This window comes from Ascaphus truei, unplaced genomic scaffold (assembly GCF_040206685.1).
Source record: "Ascaphus truei isolate aAscTru1 unplaced genomic scaffold, aAscTru1.hap1 HAP1_SCAFFOLD_1369, whole genome shotgun sequence".
Lineage (NCBI taxonomy): Eukaryota > Metazoa > Chordata > Amphibia > Anura > Ascaphidae > Ascaphus > Ascaphus truei.
The window spans coordinates 1-26,922 of NW_027454248.1; the positions used below are offsets into that span (position 1 = coordinate 1).

The following is a 26,922-nucleotide window of genomic DNA, read 5'->3' on the forward strand; positions in this document are numbered from 1 at the left end:
TCCTCCTCCTCCTCCTCCCCTCTCCTCCTCCTCTCCCTCCCTCATCATATATATGCCCCTCTAGGCTCTGACACACTCATCCCTCTAAGGCCCATGATTATCATGGGCACATGCTTGGTCATCCACAGTGTGTGCGAGCGATGCCAGAGCCGCCTCGGACCTCAGTGCAGGGATTGCTGCATACCCCCAGCATCTGTCACCCACAAACAATACACACACTAATACTCCCCACAATACACACTATAATACCTCCTCAATACTAATCTCCCCAATAATATTATAGCTCCAAACACAATATACACAACACCCTTACACAAGATACACAATCTAGTACTCTCCTCTGGCACCTCTACACACAATATAATACTCCCACACACACAATATACCACACTACCCTCCTACCCCCATAAAATACAACCAATAATACACACACACTTTGTGGATGTTGGGACCAGCTCCCGGCATGCACCAGTGAAAGAGAGAGGCCCGCAGAAGCTCGGAAGAACTCCCTCCATCCGTGCCTTCCTCCGTTTCACATCTTCTCCCTGTCTCTCTCCCTCCCTTTCCTTGCATCTCCCTGCGTCTTTACGTATACCCAGTCAGTGACGGCTCTGGTCACGTGATGCCCTTAATATGGGCTTATCCATATATGTTCATCCACGTCACTAATGTGATGCCTGCACTGTTGCGGAGCTGGTACTTACGACGGGCACTTATTGTTTTATCAGTACTGCGTACCTGACTCTACCGGCCTACTTTCAACACTAGTACAATATGTGCTTCACTACGAGTGAGTGGGGAATATTGGCATCACACAGTCACTGTTGAATATGCCATTCAATCCATTTTGAAAATAGTAATGCAATGTGGTTTGGTTTTGTTTGCTTTTTGCAGTAATGAAGAATGGAAAAGTTATTAAAATTAAATTGGAGGGGGACTAGATTCAGCATTTCATCATGAACTCTGCCACTTGTGAGAATTTAACTTCTTGAATACCCTGACAGGTACACGCAACATTAAGACTATAATCTGCTGTGCAAGCTTTCGTGCTATACCTCCCCCTCAGGTTTTGATTTATACATTTTGCTCCCTCAATTCATGTCCTCTAATATTTGAAAGCTCTCTCCTAGCATTTTCTCTTTACCACAGAACGTCATCCCAATGTAACCTCTCTCTTGTTCTTTCTGCTTGCTGTTTCCTCACTCCTCTGTTAAACTTTTCTAATTTCTCTAACTTCCACACTCCTGCTTTTATCCACATGTTCTCCTCTTTCCTTCCCCTACCTTTGCATGTGTCTACACACTGCACCATTTGTACAGACCTCTATTGCAGCTATTTCTGCACTGCTCAATGAAAAGCACTCTTTAATATCCTATTCTCTGGGCCCCCTCTCTCTGCGCCCCCTCTTTTGGCGCCTCCTCTCTCTGCGCCCCCTCTCTCTGCGCCTATCTGTCTCATTCTCTCTACGTCCCTCTCTCTCTACATAGAGCTATCTCTGTCTCTCTCTACACCTATCTCTGTGTCTCCTCTATGTTTGCTGATGTGTGGGATATCTCTTATAATCTTGAACCTGCTCATATACACATCGGGCCTCCCTGGCTAAGAGTGTTAACCTATCTAATGTAATCCACATTCCTTCCTTACTTTTCTCTTCCTTCTCCTATGCCATCTGGAATGTCCGTTCTCTGGACTTACAAGGCTCAAGTTGTACATGACCTCTTCTGCTCTCATCATTCACAATCAGTCATTCCCCTCACCCCATCTTACCTGTCCCACTGATTTGCCTCTGCTTAATTAAACTCTCCTCTGACATCTACTCTAACCTCTCTGCTCTCTCTCTCTTCCGCTTAAACTAACAATCTTATTAACTCTTACAATGCTATCCTCCTATCTATATGCCCCCCCTCTAGGCTCTGACACACTTGTCCCTCTAGCCCACACCCTTGGCTAAATTCCCAAACATGTTCATCACACTTCCACTCGCTGTTCTTAATGCCTATGAAGGAAATCACACAATTGATATTTGATTTTTCTACAGTAAAATGTCTCCAGTCCTGTATAAAGCTGCTCTCTGGGGCCAAACCACACTACTTTTTTTCACATTCATCAACACTCAAATTTAATTTACGCTGTCTTTTTTTCCCTGTATTTGACTCCCTCCACTAACCTTCTCCTCACACTTGCCATCCTTCCTTCACTTCTCCTCAAGCATTTGACTACTTCAGAGGCAAGGTGGATGCCACCCACAAGGAGATTCCTTCTGTCCCTTCCCCCTTCTCTCCTTCTACCTAATTCTCCTTCTGCATTTGACTCCTTTTCTTCTCTTACAGAGCTGGAAGCTAATCATCTTCTCTTCTCCCTCTACCACATGCCCTCTAGATCGTATCCCCTCACACCTTACTGCATCTCTTAGTCCCCACTCTCACCCACATCTTCAATTCCTCCCTATTCTCTGGCTCTTTACCCTCTTACTTTAAGCCTGTAGTGGTCACCCTTTTCTCAGAAACAACCTACACCCTATGTGCCTTACTAACTACCGCCCTGTATCCCTCCTGCTGTTTGTCTCCTAATTGCTAGAATGTCAACATTCTTAAATCACATTCCCTCCTGGATCCTTTACAACCTGCCTTTCGTACAGCTCGTTCTACAGACTGTGCTTAAAGCAAATTCCCAAGGTCACTTTTCCCTACTAATCCTACTTGATCTATCTGCTGCGTTTGATGCTCTCAATCACTCTCCTCCTTCATATTCTAAACTCTCTCTTGGTATCCGTAACACAGTTCTATCCTGGTTTTCATCATAACTTTCCTGTCACACATTCTCCATCTCTGTTGCTAACATGTCTTCGTCTTCTATTGATCTGTCTGTGGGTATACATCAGGGCTCTGTTCTGAGATCTCTCTTTCTCTCTACATACTATCATTTGGTGACCTCATCAACTCTTTGTGACAATCCTATAAATAACAAATACAAATATCAGGTCATGGGAATAAGTGATTTGGACATAAAAGTAACATTTCGGAAGTGTGGACAACTAATACATCTTGTAGATTGCCTTTACAGTGTGATGTCATTGATTCAGTAGATTGTGTGCAGACCAGGACTGCAGTACAGTGTCACTCACATGGATGACTTGCGTGGTAGAAGCTCAAGAACAAGGATGTCAAACTCCAGTCCTCGAGGGCAGCAAACAGGCCAGGTTTTCAGGATATCCCTACTGAAAACCTGGCCTGTTTGGGACCCTCGAGGACTGGAGTTTGACATGCATGCTCTAGAAGGAGCACAGCTGTGGGTGGGAGGTGGATTTGCTTTGCATCAAATGGTTTGGAGCAAGGTTTATTGTATGTATTATCATAATAACAATGCAATGCTTAACTTTTATTTCAGGAGGGATGACTGCAGAACAGAAGTGAATATTGAAGCCATGTGTTCCTTTTCTTGCAAAAGAGAAAATTTGAAGGACAGTTGAAGAGAAGGAAAATTACTACACAGAGACAGATAAGCAATGTGTATATTTCTCATTTACCATTTAGTATTTGTCGTTTTATTGACTCCACACAATCCGGCTGCTACGGGTTTCACATTGAATATTTTCATCTCTACTCTACCCCTTCCTGTGATCTGAACCATGCAAGTTTTCGTTGATTCAATACATCATGAGTAGAGGGTGGCTACAGTATGAAGTAAAGACCCAAGGACCACATCTACTACCATTCATAACAAGAACATGTGCAGTAGCGCACAGCTGCAGTTCTATGTGATTGTTATGAAAGGTTGAGGTGGTTCAATTCTATGAATCTGGAGTGGGATGGATCCTGTTTGCATCATATGGTTTCATCTAGGCCAGTAGATTATATAACTCTCAGTACAGGTTACACATGGCATCAGTATTAGTGATTTAAAGAGGAGGAAAGCTTCAATGTGGAGAACAAAGCCAAGTAATGTTGAAGTTACTCCTTTTACCATTTACTTGGTCAGTCTGTACTGTCTACTCTCCACACAGCTGCTAAGGATCTTCCATTTTAAATACTTTCACCTCCTATTCTGCACTGCTTTGCTGCCCATTATTCAGAGATGCGTTCCAGTCATGTTTAGCACTCTGAATCTCTCTGCAGTCATTGGTTCAGCACATCATGGGTAGAGCATGGCTACAGATACAGCAAGCTATTATTATTTTACCGGCTGATCACCCATAATATTGCATTAAAACATAGAATATCACTTAATTTCCAAAAGATTCAGTGATGCTGATAATGCAGAATCTCACAACATTTCCCATCATAATGCCATAATGCACAAGTGGGAGAAATAATCCTTGCTATATCTGTACATTGTGTGACGTATTACCTCAATGACCAATGAGAGCAAGTACATCTTCTGTATAGAGCGGCTGTGTTATGATGCAGTTATTGATCATCATTGACATAATCACAAGAATCTTATGCAAAGGGAAATTGTCCGCAGCGAAGTGAGATTTCAGCCCCCAAACGTCTGTAATATTAATGCAATGTCTTACTTTTGTTGCAGTGAACACTGAAGAGACGGATCTACTACAACACTGTACAGGATGAGCATACGCTACAAGCAGCAAAATGATCTTGCAGTTGACAGTATGTTGTTCTGGTAATGTGCACAATTATTATTTATGGGCTACACACCACAGTGCTGGACATATTCTGTTAACTTCAACTCTACTCCTAACATGGAGATGTCTTCCTGGTGTTACTGATTCAGTACATCATATGCACAGTGTGGTTATGATATGATGGATTGATTTAATGAACCCACCAACCAATGATGACATCTGCATCATCTTCTGTAAAGTGCAGCTACAGCATGATATTATCAGCATTTGGTGCGGTATAATCAGAGGTATCTATGTGCTTTTGTGCCTGTTTTAAGTCCTCCAGCTTAACGCCCCTACACCTCCCACTACACAGGCATACTTACTTATGCATACACTGACATCTGGCATACCTACACACACCCCAGGGCCACTTCCTTCCCCTGATGTCAGGGAGAGGATGGGCATGCAGAGTGCAGTAAGTCTCCACGTTACTCTGGCCAACAGTCTTGGCCTACCTCCAGCATCTGTCACCCACAACATCTGTTCCCTCCTTGTAAAGTGCTGAACTATCTCACCTGGGTCAGTGCTATAGCTGATCACAGTGCCCGATCAGGATGTCACTGTGACAGGCAGCAGTGCAGATTGACCGGTCAATCAATGCAGTGCCGCAACATATGCACTAAATGAGATTTCCGTGCCCCCAGTCAGGTTACTCCCTGGGCAGTGACCCTGCTCACACCCTCCCCTAGTTCCACCTCTGATCACAATTATCTCTCTTGGAGAGTGTAGCAAATTGGAGTTGGGGGAATCTCACCTCTGCCATGCATGGTCACAATCTGGGCACAGGACCCAAATAGTGGGCAATGTGGCACTTCTTACAGTAGAGAATAAGTAACTTTATTCTTTACTTGTGTATTAAGGACCTTATTTGCATTAAATTCAGTCCACATGGGACCAAGACTTTCTGGCTTACTGAACAAAGTGGAATTGTTTCGTAGAGGGTGGAGAATTGTATTTTATCTGAAATTACCCCCTCTGCACAAAATACAAACAATTATACCCATACAAGTACCTTGTGGAAGTTGTTGCCCTCTATCTTCCTGTGGTCTCTCCCTGTTTCTCACCGTGCCTCCTCCCATTTCCTTGCACCTCTGCGTCTCCGCATATATCCCTATACTCAGAGCCGGCTCCGGTCAGTGACATGGGATGCCCAAATATGAGCATACCCATATATGGGCATCCATGCCACTGACCGGAGCCCGCTCTGTTGCGGATATGGAGAGAGACTGGGAGATTTACATCCCCTTATAATTCATATGGTGCATAGTACCGGCACGTATTGTTTTACCGGTACTGTGTACCTTCCTACTTTCACACTGGTACAGTATATGCTGCAGTGGGACTGAGAGGGATATATTGGTAACACATAGTCATTGTTGGGGGAATTCAATCCATTTTGAAAATAGTAATGAAATGTTTTTTACTTTTCTTTTTTTTCAGTAATGAAGAATGAAACATTTCTGTTAAAATTGAATTGGAGGTGAACTGGATTCATCATCAACTCTGCACCAGTGTGAATTGATGTTCTTTAATGTTCTGATAAGGTACATGCAACATCTCTTCCTCAACCCCTGCACCACTCTCTGCCTCTTGCCTCTCTCTCTCCACCTCCCTGCTAAGCGTATTAACCCATCTAATGTAATCCACATTCCATGTCTCACTTTACTCTTCACTTCTCACGTGCCCTCTGGAATGACTGCTCTCTGACTAACAAGGTCTATTTGTACATGACCTCTTCTGCTCTCATCATCCACCACCTCTCATTCCCCTCACCCCTGTCCTACTCGATACCTCAGCTTAATTGAACTCTCTCCTCTGACATCTACCCTTATCTCTAACCTCTCCTCACTTTCTGCTTAAACTAACTATCTTGTTAACTTTTACAATGCTATCATCTCCTCCTCCTCCCTCCTCCTCCTCCCTCCTCCATCATATATATGCCCCTTCTAGGCTCTGACACACTCATCCCTCTAAGGCCATGATTATCATGGGCACATGCTTGGTCATCCACAGTGCGTGCGAGCGATGCAGAGCCGCCTCGGACCTCAGTGCAGGGATTGCTGCATACCCCCAGCATCTGTCACCCACAAACAATACACACACTAATACTCCCCACAATACACACTATAATACCTCCTCAATACTAATCTCCCCAATAATATTATAGCTCCAAACACAATATACACAACACCCTTACACAAGATACACAATCTAGTACTCTCCTCTGCACCTCTACACACAATATAATACTCCCACACACACAATATACACACTACCCTCCTACCCCCATAAAATACAACCAATAATACACACACACTTTGTGGATGTTGGGACCAGCTCCCGGCATGCACCAGTGAAAGAGAGAGGCCCGCAGAAGCTCGGAAGAACTCCCTCCATCCGTGCCTTCCTCCGTTTCACATCTTCTCCCTGTCTCTCTCCCTCCCTTTCCTTGCATCTCCCTGCGTCTTTACGTATACCCAGTCAGTGACGGCTCTGGTCACGTGATGCCTTAATATGGGCTTATCCATATATGTTCATCCACGTCACTAATGTGATGCCCGCACTGTTGCGGAGCTGGTACTTACGACGGGCACTTATTGTTTTATCAGTACTGCGTACCTGACTCTACCGGCCTACTTTCAACACTAGTACAATATGTGCTTCACTACGAGTGAGTGGGGAATATTGGCATCACACAGTCACTGTTGAATATGCCATTCAATCCATTTTGAAAATAGTAATGCAATGTGGTTTTGTTTTGTTTGCTTTTTGCAGTAATGAAGAATGGAAAAGTTATATTAAAATTAAATTGGAGGGGGACTAGATTCAGCATTTCATCATGAACTCTGCACTTGTGAGAATTTAACTTCTTGAATACCCTGACAGGTACACGCAACATTAAGACTATAATCTGCTGTGCAAGCTTTCGTGCTATACCTCCCCCTCAGGTTTTGATTTATACATTTGCTCCCTCAATTCATGTCCTCTAATATTTGAAAGCTCTCTCCTAGCATTTTCTCTTTACCACAGAACGTCATCCCAATGTAACCTCTCTCTTGTTCTTTCTGCTGGCTGTTTCCTCACTCCTCTGTTAAACTTTTCTAATTTCTCTAACTTCCACACTCCTGCTTTTATCCACATGTTCTCCTCTTTCCTTCCCCTACCTTTGCATGTGTCTACACACTGCACCATTTGTACAGACCTCTATTGCAGCTATTTCTGCACTGCTCAATGAAAAGCACTCTTTAATATCCTATTCTCTGGGCCCCCTCTCTCTGCGCCCCCTCTTTTGGCGCCTCCTCTCTCTGCGCCCCCTCTCTCTGCGCCTATCTGTCTCATTCTCTCTACGTCCCTCTCTCTCTACATAGAGCTATCTCTGTCTCTCTCTACACCTATCTCTGTGTCTCCTTCTATGTTTGCTGATGTGTGGGATATCTCTTATAATCTTGAACCTGCTCATATACACATCGGGCCTCCCTGCTAAGAGTGTTAACCTATCTAATGTAATCCACATTCCTTTCCTTACTTTTCTCTTCCCTTCTCCTATGCCATCTGGAATGTCCGTTCTCTGACTAACAAGGCTCTAGTTGTACATGACCTCTTCTGCTCTCATCATTCACAATCAGTCATTCCCCTCACCCCATCTTACCTGTCCCACTGATTTGCCTCTGCTTAATTAAACTCTCCTCTGACATCTACTCTAACCTCTCTGCTCTCTCTCTCTTTCCGCTTAAACTAACAATCTTATTAACTCTTACAATGCTATCCTCCTATCTATATGCCCCCTCTAGGCTCTGACACACTTGTCCCTCTAGCCCACACCCTTGGCTAAATTCCCAAACATGTTCATCACACTTCCACTCGCTGTTCTTAATGCCTATGAAGGAAATCACACAATTGATATTTGATTTTTCTACAGTAAAAATGTCTCCAGTCCTGTATAAAGCTGCTCTCTGGGGCCAAACCACACTACTTTTTTTTCACATTCATCAACACTCAAATTTAATTTACGCTGTCTTTTTTTCCCTGTATTTGACTCCCTCCACTAACCTTCTCCTCACACTTGCCATCCTTCCTTCACTTCTCCTCAAGCATTTGACTACTTCAGAGGCAAGGTGGATGCCACCCACAAGGAGATTCCTTCTGTCCCTTCCCCCTTCTCTCCTTCTACCTAATTCTCCTTCTGCATTTGACTCCTTTTCTTCTCTTACAGAGCTGGAAGCTAATCATCTTCTCTTCTCCCTCTACCACATGCCCTCTAGATCGTATCCCCTCACACCTTACTGCATCGATTAGTCCCCACTCTCACCCACATCTTCAATTCCTCCCTATTCTCTGGCTCTTTACCCTCTTACTTTAAGCCTGTAGTGGTCACCCTTTTCTCAGAAACAACCTACACCCTATGTGCCTTACTAACTACCGCCCTGTATCCCTCCTGCTGTTTGTCTCCTAATTGCTAGAATGTCAACATTCTTAAATCACATTCCCTCCTGGATCCTTTACAACCTGCCTTTCGTACAGCTCGTTCTACAGACTGTGCTTAAAGCAAATTCCCAAGGTCACTTTTCCCTACTAATCCTACTTGATCTATCTGCTGCGTTTGATGCTCTCAATCACTCTCCTCCTTCATATTCTAAACTCTCTCTTGGTATCCGTAACACAGTTCTATCCTGGTTTTCATCATAACTTTCCTGTCACACATTCTCCATCTCTGTTGCTAACATGTCTTCGTCTTCTATTGATCTGTCTGTGGGTATACATCAGGGCTCTGTTCTGAGATCTCTCTTTCTCTCTACATACTATCATTTGGTGACCTCATCAACTCTTTGTGACAATCCTATAAATAACAAATACAAATATCAGGTCATGGGAATAAGTGATTTGGACATAAAAGTAACATTTCGGAAGTGTGGACAACTAATACATCTTGTAGATTGCCTTTACAGTGTGATGTCATTGATTCAGTAGATTGTGTGCAGACCAGGACTGCAGTACAGTGTCACTCACATGGATGACTTGCGTGGTAGAAGCTCAAGAACAAGGATGTCAAACTCCAGTCCTCGAGGGCAGCAAACAGGCCAGGTTTTCAGGATATCCCTACTGAAAACCTGGCCTGTTTGGGACCCTCGAGGACTGGAGTTTGACATGCATGCTCTAGAAGGAGCACAGCTGTGGGTGGGAGGTGGATTTGCTTTGCATCAAATGGTTTGGAGCAAGGTTTATTGTATGTATTATCATAATAACAATGCAATGCTTAACTTTTATTTCAGGAGGGATGACTGCAGAACAGAAGTGAATATTGAAGCCATGTGTTCCTTTTCTTGCAAAAGAGAAAATTTGAAGGACAGTTGAAGAGAAGGAAAATTACTACACAGAGACAGATAAGCAATGTGTATATTTCTCATTTACCATTTAGTATTTGTCGTTTTATTGACTCCACACAATCCGGCTGCTACGGGTTTCACATTGAATATTTTCATCTCTACTCTACCCCTTCCTGTGATCTGAACCATGCAAGTTTTCGTTGATTCAATACATCATGAGTAGAGTGTGGCTACAGTATGAAGTAAAGACCCAAGGACCACATCTACTACCATTCATAACAAGAACATGTGCAGTAGCGCACAGCTGCAGTTCTATGTGATTGTTATGAAAGGTTGAGGTGGTTCAATTCTATGAATCTGGAGTGGGATGGATCCTGTTTGCATCATATGGTTTCATCTAGGCCAGTAGATTATATAACTCTCAGTACAGGTTACACATGGCATCAGTATTAGTGATTTAAAGAGGAGGAAAGCTTCAATGTGGAGAACAAAGCCAAGTAATGTTGAAGTTACTCCTTTTACCATTTACTTGGTCAGTCTGTACTGTCTACTCTCCACACAGCTGCTAAGGATCTTCCATTTTAAATACTTTCACCTCCTATTCTGCACTGCTTTGCTGCCCATTATTCAGAGATGCGTTCCAGTCATGTTTAGCACTCTGAATCTCTCTGCAGTCATTGGTTCAGCACATCATGGGTAGAGCATGGCTACAGATACAGCAAGCTATTATTATTTTACCGGCTGATCACCCATAATATTGCATTAAAACATAGAATATCACTTAATTTCCAAAAGATTCAGTGATGCTGATAATGCAGAATCTCACAACATTTCCCATCATAATGCCATAATGCACAAGTGGGAGAAATAATCCTTGCTATATCTGTACATTGTGTGACGTATTACCTCAATGACCAATGAGAGCAAGTACATCTTCTGTATAGAGCGGCTGTGTTATGATGCAGTTATTGATCATCATTGACATAATCACAAGAATCTTATGCAAAGGGAAATTGTCCGCAGCGAAGTGAGATTTCAGCCCCCAAACGTCTGTAATATTAATGCAATGTCTTACTTTTGTTGCAGTGAACACTGAAGAGACGGATCTACTACAACACTGTACAGGATGAGCATACGCTACAAGCAGCAAAATGATCTTGCAGTTGACAGTATGTTGTTCTGGTAATGTGCACAATTATTATTTATGGGCTACACACCACAGTGCTGGACATATTCTGTTAACTTCAACTCTACTCCTAACATGGAGATGTCTTCCTGGTGTTACTGATTCAGTACATCATATGCACAGTGTGGTTATGATATGATGGATTGATTTAATGAACCCACCAACCAATGATGACATCTGCATCATCTTCTGTAAAGTGCAGCTACAGCATGATATTATCAGCATTTGGTGCGGTATAATCAGAGGTATCTATGTGCTTTTGTGCCTGTTTTAAGTCCTCCAGCTTAACGCCCCTACACCTCCCACTACACAGGCATACTTACTTATGCATACACTGACATCTGGCATACCTACACACACCCCAGGGCCACTTCCTTCCCCTGATGTCAGGGAGAGGATGGGCATGCAGAGTGCAGTAAGTCTCCACGTTACTCTGGCCAACAGTCTTGGCCTACCTCCAGCATCTGTCACCCACAACATCTGTTCCCTCCTTGTAAAGTGCTGAACTATCTCACCTGGGTCAGTGCTATAGCTGATCACAGTGCCCGATCAGGATGTCACTGTGACAGGCAGCAGTGCAGATTGACCGGTCAATCAATGCAGTGCCGCAACATATGCACTAAATGAGATTTCCGTGCCCCCAGTCAGGTTACTCCCTGGGCAGTGACCCTGCTCACACCCTCCCCTAGTTCCACCTCTGATCACAATTATCTCTCTTGGAGAGTGTAGCAAATTGGAGTTGGGGGAATCTCACCTCTGCCATGCATGGTCACAATCTGGGCACAGGACCCAAATAGTGGGCAATGTGGCACTTCTTACAGTAGAGAATAAGTAACTTTATTCTTTACTTGTGTATTAAGGACCTTATTTGCATTAAATTCAGTCCACATGGGACCAAGACTTTCTGGCTTACTGAACAAAGTGGAATTGTTTCGTAGAGGGTGGAGAATTGTATTTTATCTGAAATTACCCCCTCTGCACAAAATACAAACAATTATACCCATACAAGTACCTTGTGGAAGTTGTTGCCCTCTATCTTCCTGTGGTCTCTCCCTGTTTCTCACCGTGCCTCCTCCCATTTCCTTGCACCTCTGCGTCTCCGCATATATCCCTATACTCAGAGCCGGCTCCGGTCAGTGACATGGGATGCCCAAATATGAGCATACCCATATATGGGCATCCATGCCACTGACCGGAGCCCGCTCTGTTGCGGATATGGAGAGAGACTGGGAGATTTACATCCCCTTATAATTCATATGGTGCATAGTACCGGCACGTATTGTTTTACCGGTACTGTGTACCTTCCTACTTTCACACTGGTACAGTATATGCTGCAGTGGGACTGAGAGGGATATATTGGTAACACATAGTCATTGTTGGGGGAATTCAATCCATTTTGAAAATAGTAATGAAATGTTTTTTACTTTTCTTTTTTTTCAGTAATGAAGAATGAAACATTTCTGTTAAAATTGAATTGGAGGTGAACTGGATTCATCATCAACTCTGCACCAGTGTGAATTGATGTTCTTTAATGTTCTGATAAGGTACATGCAACATCTCTTCCTCAACCCCTGCACCACTCTCTGCCTCTTGCCTCTCTCTCTCCACCTCCCTGCTAAGCGTATTAACCCATGCCCTCTAGATCGTATCCCCTCACACCTTACTGCATCTCTTAGTCCCCACTCTCACCCACATCTTCAATTCCTCCCTATTCTCTGGCTCTTTACCCTCTTACTTTAAGCCTGTAGTGGTCACCCTTTTCTCAGAAACAACCTACACCCTATGTGCCTTACTAACTACCGCCCTGTATCCCTCCTGCTGTTTGTCTCCTAATTGCTAGAATGTCAACATTCTTAAATCACATTCCCTCCTGGATCCTTTACAACCTGCCTTTCGTACAGCTCGTTCTACAGACTGTGCTTAAAGCAAATTCCCAAGGTCACTTTTCCCTACTAATCCTACTTGATCTATCTGCTGCGTTTGATGCTCTCAATCACTCTCCTCCTTCATATTCTAAACTCTCTCTTGGTATCCGTAACACAGTTCTATCCTGGTTTTCATCATAACTTTCCTGTCACACATTCTCCATCTCTGTTGCTAACATGTCTTCGTCTTCTATTGATCTGTCTGTGGGTATACATCAGGGCTCTGTTCTGAGATCTCTCTTTCTCTCTACATACTATCATTTGGTGACCTCATCAACTCTTTGTGACAATCCTATAAATAACAAATACAAATATCAGGTCATGGGAATAAGTGATTTGGACATAAAAGTAACATTTCGGAAGTGTGGACAACTAATACATCTTGTAGATTGCCTTTACAGTGTGATGTCATTGATTCAGTAGATTGTGTGCAGACCAGGACTGCAGTACAGTGTCACTCACATGGATGACTTGCGTGGTAGAAGCTCAAGAACAAGGATGTCAAACTCCAGTCCTCGAGGGCCGCAAACAGGCCAGGTTTTCAGGATATCCCTACTGAAAACCTGGCCTGTTTGGGACCCTCGAGGACTGGAGTTTGACATGCATGCTCTAGAAGGAGCACAGCTGTGGGTGGGAGGTGGATTTGCTTTGCATCAAATGGTTTGGAGCAAGGTTTATTGTATGTATTATCATAATAACAATGCAATGCTTAACTTTTATTTCAGGAGGGATGACTGCAGAACAGAAGTGAATATTGAAGCCATGTGTTCCTTTTCTTGCAAAAGAGAAAATTTGAAGGACAGTTGAAGAGAAGGAAAATTACTACACAGAGACAGATAAGCAATGTGTATATTTCTCATTTACCATTTAGTATTTGTCGTTTTATTGACTCCACACAATCCGGCTGCTACGGGTTTCACATTGAATATTTTCATCTCTACTCTACCCCTTCCTGTGATCTGAACCATGCAAGTTTTCGTTGATTCAATACATCATGAGTAGAGTGTGGCTACAGTATGAAGTAAAGACCCAAGGACCACATCTACTACCATTCATAACAAGAACATGTGCAGTAGCGCACAGCTGCAGTTCTATGTGATTGTTATGAAAGGTTGAGGTGGTTCAATTCTATGAATCTGGAGTGGGATGGATCCTGTTTGCATCATATGGTTTCATCTAGGCCAGTAGATTATATAACTCTCAGTACAGGTTACACATGGCATCAGTATTAGTGATTTAAAGAGGAGGAAAGCTTCAATGTGGAGAACAAAGCCAAGTAATGTTGAAGTTACTCCTTTTACCATTTACTTGGTCAGTCTGTACTGTCTACTCTCCACACAGCTGCTAAGGATCTTCCATTTTAAATACTTTCACCTCCTATTCTGCACTGCTTTGCTGCCCATTATTCAGAGATGCGTTCCAGTCATGTTTAGCACTCTGAATCTCTCTGCAGTCATTGGTTCAGCACATCATGGGTAGAGCATGGCTACAGATACAGCAAGCTATTATTATTTTACCGGCTGATCACCCATAATATTGCATTAAAACATAGAATATCACTTAATTTCCAAAAGATTCAGTGATGCTGATAATGCAGAATCTCACAACATTTCCCATCATAATGCCATAATGCACAAGTGGGAGAAATAATCCTTGCTATATCTGTACATTGTGTGACGTATTACCTCAATGACCAATGAGAGCAAGTACATCTTCTGTATAGAGCGGCTGTGTTATGATGCAGTTATTGATCATCATTGACATAATCACAAGAATCTTATGCAAAGGGAAATTGTCCGCAGCGAAGTGAGATTTCAGCCCCCAAACGTCTGTAATATTAATGCAATGTCTTACTTTTGTTGCAGTGAACACTGAAGAGACGGATCTACTACAACACTGTACAGGATGAGCATACGCTACAAGCAGCAAAATGATCTTGCAGTTGACAGTATGTTGTTCTGGTAATGTGCACAATTATTATTTATGGGCTACACACCACAGTGCTGGACATATTCTGTTAACTTCAACTCTACTCCTAACATGGAGATGTCTTCCTGGTGTTACTGATTCAGTACATCATATGCACAGTGTGGTTATGATATGATGGATTGATTTAATGAACCCACCAACCAATGATGACATCTGCATCATCTTCTGTAAAGTGCAGCTACAGCATGATATTATCAGCATTTGGTGCGGTATAATCAGAGGTATCTATGTGCTTTTGTGCCTGTTTTAAGTCCTCCAGCTTAACGCCCCTACACCTCCCACTACACAGGCATACTTACTTATGCATACACTGACATCTGGCATACCTACACACACCCCAGGGCCACTTCCTTCCCCTGATGTCAGGGAGAGGATGGGCATGCAGAGTGCAGTAAGTCTCCACGTTACTCTGGCCAACAGTCTTGGCCTACCTCCAGCATCTGTCACCCACAACATCTGTTCCCTCCTTGTAAAGTGCTGAACTATCTCACCTGGGTCAGTGCTATAGCTGATCACAGTGCCCGATCAGGATGTCACTGTGACAGGCAGCAGTGCAGATTGACCGGTCAATCAATGCAGTGCCGCAACATATGCACTAAATGAGATTTCCGTGCCCCCAGTCAGGTTACTCCCTGGGCAGTGACCCTGCTCACACCCTCCCCTAGTTCCACCTCTGATCACAATTATCTCTCTTGGAGAGTGTAGCAAATTGGAGTTGGGGGAATCTCACCTCTGCCATGCATGGTCACAATCTGGGCACAGGACCCAAATAGTGGGCAATGTGGCACTTCTTACAGTAGAGAATAAGTAACTTTATTCTTTACTTGTGTATTAAGGACCTTATTTGCATTAAATTCAGTCCACATGGGACCAAGACTTTCTGGCTTACTGAACAAAGTGGAATTGTTTCGTAGAGGGTGGAGAATTGTATTTTATCTGAAATTACCCCCTCTGCACAAAATACAAACAATTATACCCATACAAGTACCTTGTGGAAGTTGTTGCCCTCTATCTTCCTGTGGTCTCTCCCTGTTTCTCACCGTGCCTCCTCCCATTTCCTTGCACCTGTGCGTCTCCGCATATATCCCTATACTCAGAGCCGGCTCCGGTCAGTGACATGGGATGCCCAAATATGAGCATACCCATATATGGGCATCCATGCCACTGACCGGAGCCCGCTCTGTTGCGGATATGGAGAGAGACTGGGAGATTTACATCCCCTTATAATTCATATGGTGCATAGTACCGGCACGTATTGTTTTACCGGTACTGTGTACCTTCCTACTTTCACACTGGTACAGTATATGCTGCAGTGGGACTGAGAGGGATATATTGGTAACACATAGTCATTGTTGGGGGAATTCAATCCATTTTGAAAATAGTAATGAAATGTTTTTTACTTTTCTTTTTTTTCAGTAATGAAGAATGAAACATTTCTGTTAAAATTGAATTGGAGGTGAACTGGATTCATCATCAACTCTGCACCAGTGTGAATTGATGTTCTTTAATGTTCTGATAAGGTACATGCAACATCTCTTCCTCAACCCCTGCACCACTCTCTGCCTCTTGCCTCTCTCTCTCCACCTCCCTGCTAAGCGTATTAACCCATCTAATGTAATCCACATTCCATGTCTCACTTTACTCTTCACTTCTCACGTGCCCTCTGGAATGACTGCTCTCTGACTAACAAGGTCTATTTGTACATGACCTCTTCTGCTCTCATCATCCACCACCTCTCATTCCCCTCACCCCTGTCCTACTCGATACCTCAGCTTAATTGAACTCTCTCCTCTGACATCTACCCTTATCTCTAACCTCTCCTCACTTTCTGCTTAAACTAACTATCTTGTTAACTTTTACAATGCTATCATCTCCTCCTCCTCCCTCCTCCTCCTCCCTCCTCCATCATATATATGCCCCTTCTAGGCTCTGACACACTCATCCCTCTAAGGCCATGATTATCATGGGCACATGCTTGGTCATCCACAGTGCGTGCGAGCGATGCAGAGCCGCCTCGGACCTCAGTGCAGGGATTGCTGCATACCCCCAGCATCTGTCACCCACAAACAATACACACACTAATACTCCCCACAATACACACTATAATACCTCCTCAATACTAATCTCCCCAATAATATTATAGCTCCAAACACAATATACACAACACCCTTACACAAGATACACAATCTAGTACTCTCCTCTGCACCTCTACACACAATATAATACTCCCACACACACAATATACACACTACCCTCCTACCCCCATAAAATACAACCAATAATACACACACACTTTGTGGATGTTGGGACCAGCTCCCGGCATGCACCAGTGAAAGAGAGAGGCCCGCAGAAGCTCGGAAGAACTCCCTCCATCCGTGCCTTCCTCCGTTTCACATCTTCTCCCTGTCTCTCTCCCTCCCTTTCCTTGCATCTCCCTGCGTCTTTACGTATACCCAGTCAGTGACGGCTCTGGTCACGTGATGCCTTAATATGGGCTTATCCATATATGTTCATCCACGTCACTAATGTGATGCCCGCACTGTTGCGGAGCTGGTACTTACGACGGGCACTTATTGTTTTATCAGTACTGCGTACCTGACTCTACCGGCCTACTTTCAACACTAGTACAATATGTGCTTCACTACGAGTGAGTGGGGAATATTGGCATCACACAGTCACTGTTGAATATGCCATTCAATCCATTTTGAAAATAGTAATGCAATGTGGTTTTGTTTTGTTTGCTTTTTGCAGTAATGAAGAATGGAAAAGTTATATTAAAATTAAATTGGAGGGGGACTAGATTCAGCATTTCATCATGAACTCTGCACTTGTGAGAATTTAACTTCTTGAATACCCTGACAGGTACACGCAACATTAAGACTATAATCTGCTGTGCAAGCTTTCGTGCTATACCTCCCCCTCAGGTTTTGATTTATACATTTGCTCCCTCAATTCATGTCCTCTAATATTTGAAAGCTCTCTCCTAGCATTTTCTCTTTACCACAGAACGTCATCCCAATGTAACCTCTCTCTTGTTCTTTCTGCTTGCTGTTTCCTCACTCCTCTGTTAAACTTTTCTAATTTCTCTAACTTCCACACTCCTGCTTTTATCCACATGTTCTCCTCTTTCCTTCCCCTACCTTTGCATGTGTCTACACACTGCACCATTTGTACAGACCTCTATTGCAGCTATTTCTGCACTGCTCAATGAAAAGCACTCTTTAATATCCTATTCTCTGTGCCCCCTCTCTCTGCGCCCCCTCTTTTGGCGCCTCCTCTCTCTGCGCCCCCTCTCTCTGCGCCTATCTGTCTCATTCTCTCTACGTCCCTCTCTCTCTACATAGAGCTATCTCTGTCTCTCTCTACACCTATCTCTGTGTCTCCTTCTATGTTTGCTGATGTGTGGGATATCTCTTATAATCTTGAACCTGCTCATATACACATCGGGCCTCCCTGCCTCTGCCTCCCTGCTAAGAGTGTTAACCTATCTAATGTAATCCACATTCCTTTCCTTACTTTTCTCTTCCCTTCTCCTATGCCATCTGGAATGTCCGTTCTCTGACTAACAAGGCTCTAGTTGTACATGACCTCTTCTGCTCTCATCATTCACAATCAGTCATTCCCCTCACCCCATCTTACCTGTCCCACTGATTTGCCTCTGCTTAATTAAACTCTCCTCTGACATCTACTCTAACCTCTCTGCTCTCTCTCTCTTTCCGCTTAAACTAACAATCTTATTAACTCTTACAATGCTATCCTCCTATCTATATGCCCCCTCTAGGCTCTGACACACTTGTCCCTCTAGCCCACACCCTTGGCTAAATTCCCAAACATGTTCATCACACTTCCACTCGCTGTTCTTAATGCCTATGAAGGAAATCACACAATTGATATTTGATTTTTCTACAGTAAAAATGTCTCCAGTCCTGTATAAAGCTGCTCTCTGGGGCCAAACCACACTACTTTTTTTTCACATTCATCAACACTCAAATTTAATTTACGCTGTCTTTTTTTCCCTGTATTTGACTCCCTCCACTAACCTTCTCCTCACACTTGCCATCCTTCCTTCACTTCTCCTCAAGCATTTGACTACTTCAGAGGCAAGGTGGATGCCACCCACAAGGAGATTCCTTCTGTCCCTTCCCCCTTCTCTCCTTCTACCTAATTCTCCTTCTGCATTTGACTCTTTTTCTTCTCTTACAGAGCTGGAAGCAAATCATCTTCTCTTCTCCCTCTACCACATGCCCTCTAGATCGTATCCCCTCACACCTTACTGCATCTCTTAGTCCCCACTCTCACCCACATCTTCAATTCCTCCCTATTCTCTGGCTCTTTACCCTCTTACTTTAAGCCTGTAGTGGTCACCCTTTTCTCAGAAACAACCTACACCCTATGTGCCTTACTAACTACCGCCCTGTATCCCTCCTGCTGTTTGTCTCCTAATTGCTAGAATGTCAACATTCTTAAATCACATTCCCTCCTGGATCCTTTACAACCTGCCTTTCGTACAGCTCGTTCTACAGACTGTGCTTAAAGCAAATTCCCAAGGTCACTTTTCCCTACTAATCCTACTTGATCTATCTGCTGCGTTTGATGCTCTCAATCACTCTCCTCCTTCATATTCTAAACTCTCTCTTGGTATCCGTAACACAGTTCTATCCTGGTTTTCATCATAACGTTCCTGTCACACATTCTCCATCTCTGTTGCTAACATGTCTTCGTCTTCTATTGATCTGTCTGTGGGTATACATCAGGGCTCTGTTCTGAGATCTCTCTTTCTCTCTACATACTATCATTTGGTGACCTCATCAACTCTTTGTGACAATCCTATAAATAACAAATACAAATATCAGGTCATGGGAATAAGTGATTTGGACATAAAAGTAACATTTCGGAAGTGTGGACAACTAATACATCTTGTAGATTGCCTTTACAGTGTGATGTCATTGATTCAGTAGATTGTGTGCAGACCAGGACTGCAGTACAGTGTCACTCACATGGATGACTTGCGTGGTAGAAGCTCAAGAACAAGGATGTCAAACTCCAGTCCTCGAGGGCCGCAAACAGGCCAGGTTTTCAGGATATCCCTACTGAAAACCTGGCCTGTTTGGGACCCTCGAGGACTGGAGTTTGACATGCATGCTCTAGAAGGAGCACAGCTGTGGGTGGGAGGTGGATTTGCTTTGCATCAAATGGTTTGGAGCAAGGTTTATTGTATGTATTATCATAATAACAATGCAATGCTTAACTTTTATTTCAGGAGGGATGACTGCAGAACAGAAGTGAATATTGAAGCCATGTGTTCCTTTTCTTGCAAAAGAGAAAATTTGAAGGACAGTTGAAGAGAAGGAAAATTACTACACAGAGACAGATAAGCAATGTGTATATTTCTCATTTACCATTTAGTATTTGTCGTTTTATTGACTCCACACAATCCGGCTGCTACGGGTTTCACATTGAATATTTTCATCTCTACTCTACCCCTTCCTGTGATCTGAACCATGCAAGTTTTCGTTGATTCAATACATCATGAGTAGAGTGTGGCTACAGTATGAAGTAAAGACCCAAGGACCACATCTACTACCATTCATAACAAGAACATGTGCAGTAGCGCACAGCTGCAGTTCTATGTGATTGTTATGAAAGGTTGAGGTGGTTCAATTCTATGAATCTGGAGTGGGATGGATCCTGTTTGCATCATATGGTTTCATCTAGGCCAGTAGATTATATAACTCTCAGTACAGGTTACACATGGCATCAGTATTAGTGATTTAAAGAGGAGGAAAGCTTCAATGTGGAGAACAAAGCCAAGTAATGTTGAAGTTACTCCTTTTACCATTTACTTGGTCAGTCTGTACTGTCTACTCTCCACACAGCTGCTAAGGATCTTCCATTTTAAATACTTTCACCTCCTATTCTGCACTGCTTTGCTGCCCATTATTCAGAGATGCGTTCCAGTCATGTTTAGCACTCTGAATCTCTCTGCAGTCATTGGTTCAGCACATCATGGGTAGAGCATGGCTACAGATACAGCAAGCTATTATTATTTTACCGGCTGATCACCCATAATATTGCATTAAAACATAGAATATCACTTAATTTCCAAAAGATTCAGTGATGCTGATAATGCAGAATCTCACAACATTTCCCATCATAATGCCATAATGCACAAGTGGGAGAAATAATCCTTGCTATATCTGTACATTGTGTGACGTATTACCTCAATGACCAATGAGAGCAAGTACATCTTCTGTATAGAGCGGCTGTGTTATGATGCAGTTATTGATCATCATTGACATAATCACAAGAATCTTATGCAAAGGGAAATTGTCCGCAGCGAAGTGAGATTTCAGCCCCCAAACGTCTGTAATATTAATGCAATGTCTTACTTTTGTTGCAGTGAACACTGAAGAGACGGATCTACTACAACACTGTACAGGATGAGCATACGCTACAAGCAGCAAAATGATCTTGCAGTTGACAGTATGTTGTTCTGGTAATGTGCACAATTATTATTTATGGGCTACACACCACAGTGCTGGACATATTCTGTTAACTTCAACTCTACTCCTAACATGGAGATGTCTTCCTGGTGTTACTGATTCAGTACATCATATGCACAGTGTGGTTATGATATGATGGATTGATTTAATGAACCCACCAACCAATGATGACATCTGCATCATCTTCTGTAAAGTGCAGCTACAGCATGATATTATCAGCATTTGGTGCGGTATAATCAGAGGTATCTATGTGCTTTTGTGCCTGTTTTAAGTCCTCCAGCTTAACGCCCCTACACCTCCCACTACACAGGCATACTTACTTATGCATACACTGACATCTGGCATACCTACACACACCCCAGGGCCACTTCCTTCCCCTGATGTCAGGGAGAGGATGGGCATGCAGAGTGCAGTAAGTCTCCACGTTACTCTGGCCAACAGTCTTGGCCTACCTCCAGCATCTGTCACCCACAACATCTGTTCCCTCCTTGTAAAGTGCTGAACTATCTCACCTGGGTCAGTGCTATAGCTGATCACAGTGCCCGATCAGGATGTCACTGTGACAGGCAGCAGTGCAGATTGACCGGTCAATCAATGCAGTGCCGCAACATATGCACTAAATGAGATTTCCGTGCCCCCAGTCAGGTTACTCCCTGGGCAGTGACCCTGCTCACACCCTCCCCTAGTTCCACCTCTGATCACAATTATCTCTCTTGGAGAGTGTAGCAAATTGGAGTTGGGGGAATCTCACCTCTGCCATGCATGGTCACAATCTGGGCACAGGACCCAAATAGTGGGCAATGTGGCACTTCTTACAGTAGAGAATAAGTAACTTTATTCTTTACTTGTGTATTAAGGACCTTATTTGCATTAAATTCAGTCCACATGGGACCAAGACTTTCTGGCTTACTGAACAAAGTGGAATTGTTTCGTAGAGGGTGGAGAATTGTATTTTATCTGAAATTACCCCCTCTGCACAAAATACAAACAATTATACCCATACAAGTACCTTGTGGAAGTTGTTGCCCTCTATCTTCCTGTGGTCTCTCCCTGTTTCTCACCGTGCCTCCTCCCATTTCCTTGCACCTGTGCGTCTCCGCATATATCCCTATACTCAGAGCCGGCTCCGGTCAGTGACATGGGATGCCCAAATATGAGCATACCCATATATGGGCATCCATGCCACTGACCGGAGCCCGCTCTGTTGCGGATATGGAGAGAGACTGGGAGATTTACATCCCCTTATAATTCATATGGTGCATAGTACCGGCACGTATTGTTTTACCGGTACTGTGTACCTTCTTACTTTCACACTGGTACAGTATGTGCTGCAGTGGGACTGAGAGGGATATATTGGTAACACATAGTCATTGGTGGGGGAATTCAATCCATTTTGAAAATAGTAATGCATTGTTTTTTAATTTTTTTTTGCAGTAATGAAGAATGAAAAAGTTCTGTTAAAATTGAATTGGACGTGAACTGGATTCAGCATTTCATCATCAACTCTGCACCAGTGTGAATTGACGTTCTTTAATGTTCTGACAAGGTACATGCAACATCTCTTCCTCTACCCCTACACCACCCTCTGCCTCTTGCCTCTCTCTCCACCTCCCTGCTAAGCGTATTAACCCATCTAATGTAATCCACATTCCTTGTCTCACTTTACTCTTCCCTTCTCACGTGCCCTCTGGAATGTCTGCTCTACGACTAACATGGTCTATTTGTACATGACCTCTTCTGCTCTCATCATCCACCACTTCTCATTCCCCTCACCCCTGTCCTACTCGATACCTCAGCTTAATTGAACTCTCTCCTCTGACATCTACCCTTATCTCTAACCTCTCCTCACTTTCTTCTTAAACTAGCTATCTTGTTAACTCTTACAATGCTATCATCTCCTCCTCCCTCCTCCTCCATCATCTATATGCCCCTTCTAGGCTCTGACACACTCATCCCTCTAAGGCCGTGATTATCATGGGCACACGCTTGGTTGTCCACAGTGCGTGCGAGCGATGCAGGGCCTCCCCGTCGCCTCGGACCTCAGTGCAGGGATTGCTGGAGCGACAGGCATGCGCTAACTTTGCCATCTGTTGCGTGCTTACTATAGACGCAGCCTAACCCATGCATTGGTTTAATTCACAAGCACGCTCTCATCACACTTCATCACATCACACTGCTGCTCTTAACACCTATGGAGGAAATCTCACAGTCTGATTTTCTACACTAAACCTTTGTCCTGTTCTGTAAAACTCTGCTCCTTTTTTTAAGGTCAAACACTACTTTTTCCTCACTCATCAACACTCCAATTTCATTCACACTGTCTTCTATGTATTTGAGTCCCACCACTGACTTTCTCCTCCCACTTAACATCCATCCTTTATTTCTCCTCAAGCCTTTGCTCACTTGAGGCAAGGTGGATGCCATCCACAAGTAGATTCGTTCTCTCCCTTCCCCCTCTCTCTTTTTCTATCTAGATCTCATTGCACTCTTGACTCCTTTTCTCCTGTCACAAAGCTGGAACCTGATCTTCTCTTCTCCCTCTACCACATGCCCTCTCAATCCTATATTCTCACTCTCACCCACATCTTCAATTCCTCCATATCCTTTGGCTCTTTCAACTCTTCCTTTTAAGCATGCAGTGGTCACCCCTATTCTCAAAAATAACCTTGACCTTGTGTGAATTTCTAACTATCGCCCTGTATCCGTCCTACCATTTGCCTCCTAATTGCTAGAACGTCTTGTGATCTCCCGTTTGATCAACATTCTTAAATCACATGCTCCTCTGGGCCCTTCACAATCTGCCTTTCCCAATGTAACCAATTATGTACATAAAGAAAATTCCCAAGGTCCATTTTACTTACTAATCCTGCTTGATCTCTCTTCTGCTTTTGATACTGTCAATCACTCTTCTCATTCATATTCTAAACTCTTTCTTCGTATCCGCAGCAAACTTATATCCTGGTTTTCATCATACTTCTCCATCACACATTCTCCATCTCTGTTGCTAACGTGTCTTTGTCTCCTGTTGTTTTGTCTGTTGGTATACCTCAGGACTCTGTTCTGGGACCTCTCTCACTACATACTATCACTAGTTGACCTTATCAACTATTTTGGCCCTTGATATCATCTCTATGCAGATGATACACACACCTATCCACCCTACCGTCACTCCTGCAATTTAGTTCCTAGTTTCGGGTCGCCTCCTGGCTATATCCTCCATGGATGACACTCTTCTGCCTTAAACCTAATGTCTAAAACTGAGCTCCTCATATTTCCCCCTAAATCTGGCCTAATATCACCTTTCTCCATCGCAGTAAACAGTACTACCATCATCCTGTCATGAAAGCACATTGCCTAGGAGTAACATTTGACTCTTCCCTTTCCATCTTCATTCACGACACTGGCTAAAGTTTGTCGATTCTTTCTCTGTAATATTTCCAAGATTTGCCCTTTTCTCTGTCAATCTACTGCTAAAACGCCAATGCATGCCCTTATCGTATGGGTTAACATACTGCTAACAGGGCTCCCTGCTTCACAACTTTCTCATTTGCAATCTATCCAAAACTCTGCTGCTTGAATAATTTCCCTTTCTCCCACAACAGTATCTGCTCATCTCCTCCTCCTCCTTAAATCCCTCTCCTTGCTTCCCATCAAGTTTCAGATCACCTACAAAGTTCTCCTCCTTACCTTTTTGTTAAGGTTCTCTATTAGTGGTGTACCGAGTACCCGGCGTTACCCGACACATTTCCAGCTACCCGGACATTACTCGAAACCGGCCACTGAGAAGTGGACTTGGCCGGGTAATACCCGGCGTCGGGTAATGTCAGGGCAGCTGGAAATAATCTTTTATACTTACCTTTCCTAAGACATCTAGGATCAGCAGCAGCAGTCCTCTGATGTTGGCAGCATCAGAGGTGTCTTCACCTGGCGGGGGGAGCTGCAGGAATCACTTCCACAGCACCGAAGCAGGTAAGCTGTGTCTGTGAGCCTGCAGCTCCCCCGCCGGCTGAAGACACCACAGATGCTGCCACCGTCACAGGACTGCTGCTGATCCTAGATGTCACCGCCACCCGGAAGGTAAGTGCCAAACCGTGTACCCGACCGGGTAGAACCTTTCATTTTGGCCGGGTACCCGTTACCCATTTTTTTATAGTTGAGGACCCAGTCCAACACTATTCTCTATTCATCTGCTCCTTCCTACATATCATCTTTGGTCTCGTTATGCCCTTCCTCGTCTCCTAAGCTCTACTAATAGCTGTCTCCATTATACTTCTTACACCTCTACTGCGCACTCGCTCTCTTGCCTGAAACCCTTTCCCATCAATTTACCTGTGAAACTCACACACACTCAGTATATGCCAACATACCCTCTTCCACCCACATTTAAGATCAACCTTAAAATTCACAACTTAAATGAAGCATTTCAATAGCTTTTACTCGTTGCTACTGTCACTCATTCAGTCACTAACTATTGTTCCCAAGAAGTGCTTTATACTACAAGTACCCACCATTAAGGACAAGCATTGTCATCTACTGCACTTGTTCCCCCACCTGTTGTCTCTCTGTAAGTCTCCTTACATTTCTCTTAGATTGTAAACTACCCAGGACAGGGATTTACTTTCCTATTGTCTGTTTTTGTTTGTTGAACTTATTGTATAATAATTTCCTGTACTTTTTGGTCTCTCTTGTAAAGCGCTGAGTACACAATGGGTGGTATATAAATAGAGATATATGCAGAGTCTAGAGACAAGGCACACGTGTATAGGTAGCTACAGTTTATCCGGGACCGTATGCATCCTTGAAGTGCCTGTCCCAGTTATTTTCTATTGATTGCAATGTAGGAGTGTCTGTCCTGTCTTATTTTTTTTATTATTATTATTATTATTATTATTATATATACAAAGATATATACAAAGATTGTTTCCTGTCGTTAGCATGACATTGTGTGACACAGTGTGATGTCATTGATTCAGTAGATTGTGTGCAGACCGGGACTGCAGTACAGTTTCACTGACATGAATAACTTGTGTGGTAGAAGCTCTAGAAGGAGCACAGCTGTGGGAGGGAGGTGGATTTGCTTTGTATCACATGGTTTGGAGCAAGGTTCATTGTATGTATCGTCAATAATAATTATAATAATAATAATGCAATGCTTAACTTTTTTATTTCAAGAGGAAAGACTGCAGAACAGAAGTGAATATTGAAGCCATGTGTTCATTTTCTTGCAAAATAGAAAATTGAAGGACAGTTGAAGAGGAGGAAAATGACTACACAGAGACAGATAAGCAATGTGTATATTTCTCATTTAGTATTTGTCGTTTTATTGACTCCAAAAAATCCGGCTGCTAAGGGTTTCGCATTGGACATA

At 43.3% G+C, this 26,922-nt stretch overlaps 1 long non-coding RNA gene across 1 annotated transcript; it reads left to right on the forward strand.

Moving 5' to 3' along the window:
* The first annotated feature begins 923 nt into the window (after nucleotides 1–923).
* Nucleotides 924–26,836, forward strand: LOC142475763 (uncharacterized). Its single transcript, XR_012791123.1, has 16 exons — nucleotides 924–1,004; nucleotides 3,388–3,507; nucleotides 4,528–4,623; nucleotides 6,068–6,171; nucleotides 7,403–7,513; nucleotides 9,898–10,017; nucleotides 11,038–11,133; nucleotides 12,578–12,681; nucleotides 13,788–13,907; nucleotides 14,928–15,023; nucleotides 16,468–16,571; nucleotides 17,803–17,913; nucleotides 20,312–20,431; nucleotides 21,452–21,547; nucleotides 22,989–23,100; nucleotides 26,727–26,836. It is a non-coding gene; the product is annotated as an uncharacterized LOC142475763 (long non-coding RNA).
* Nucleotides 26,837–26,922: the final 86 nt, after the last annotated feature.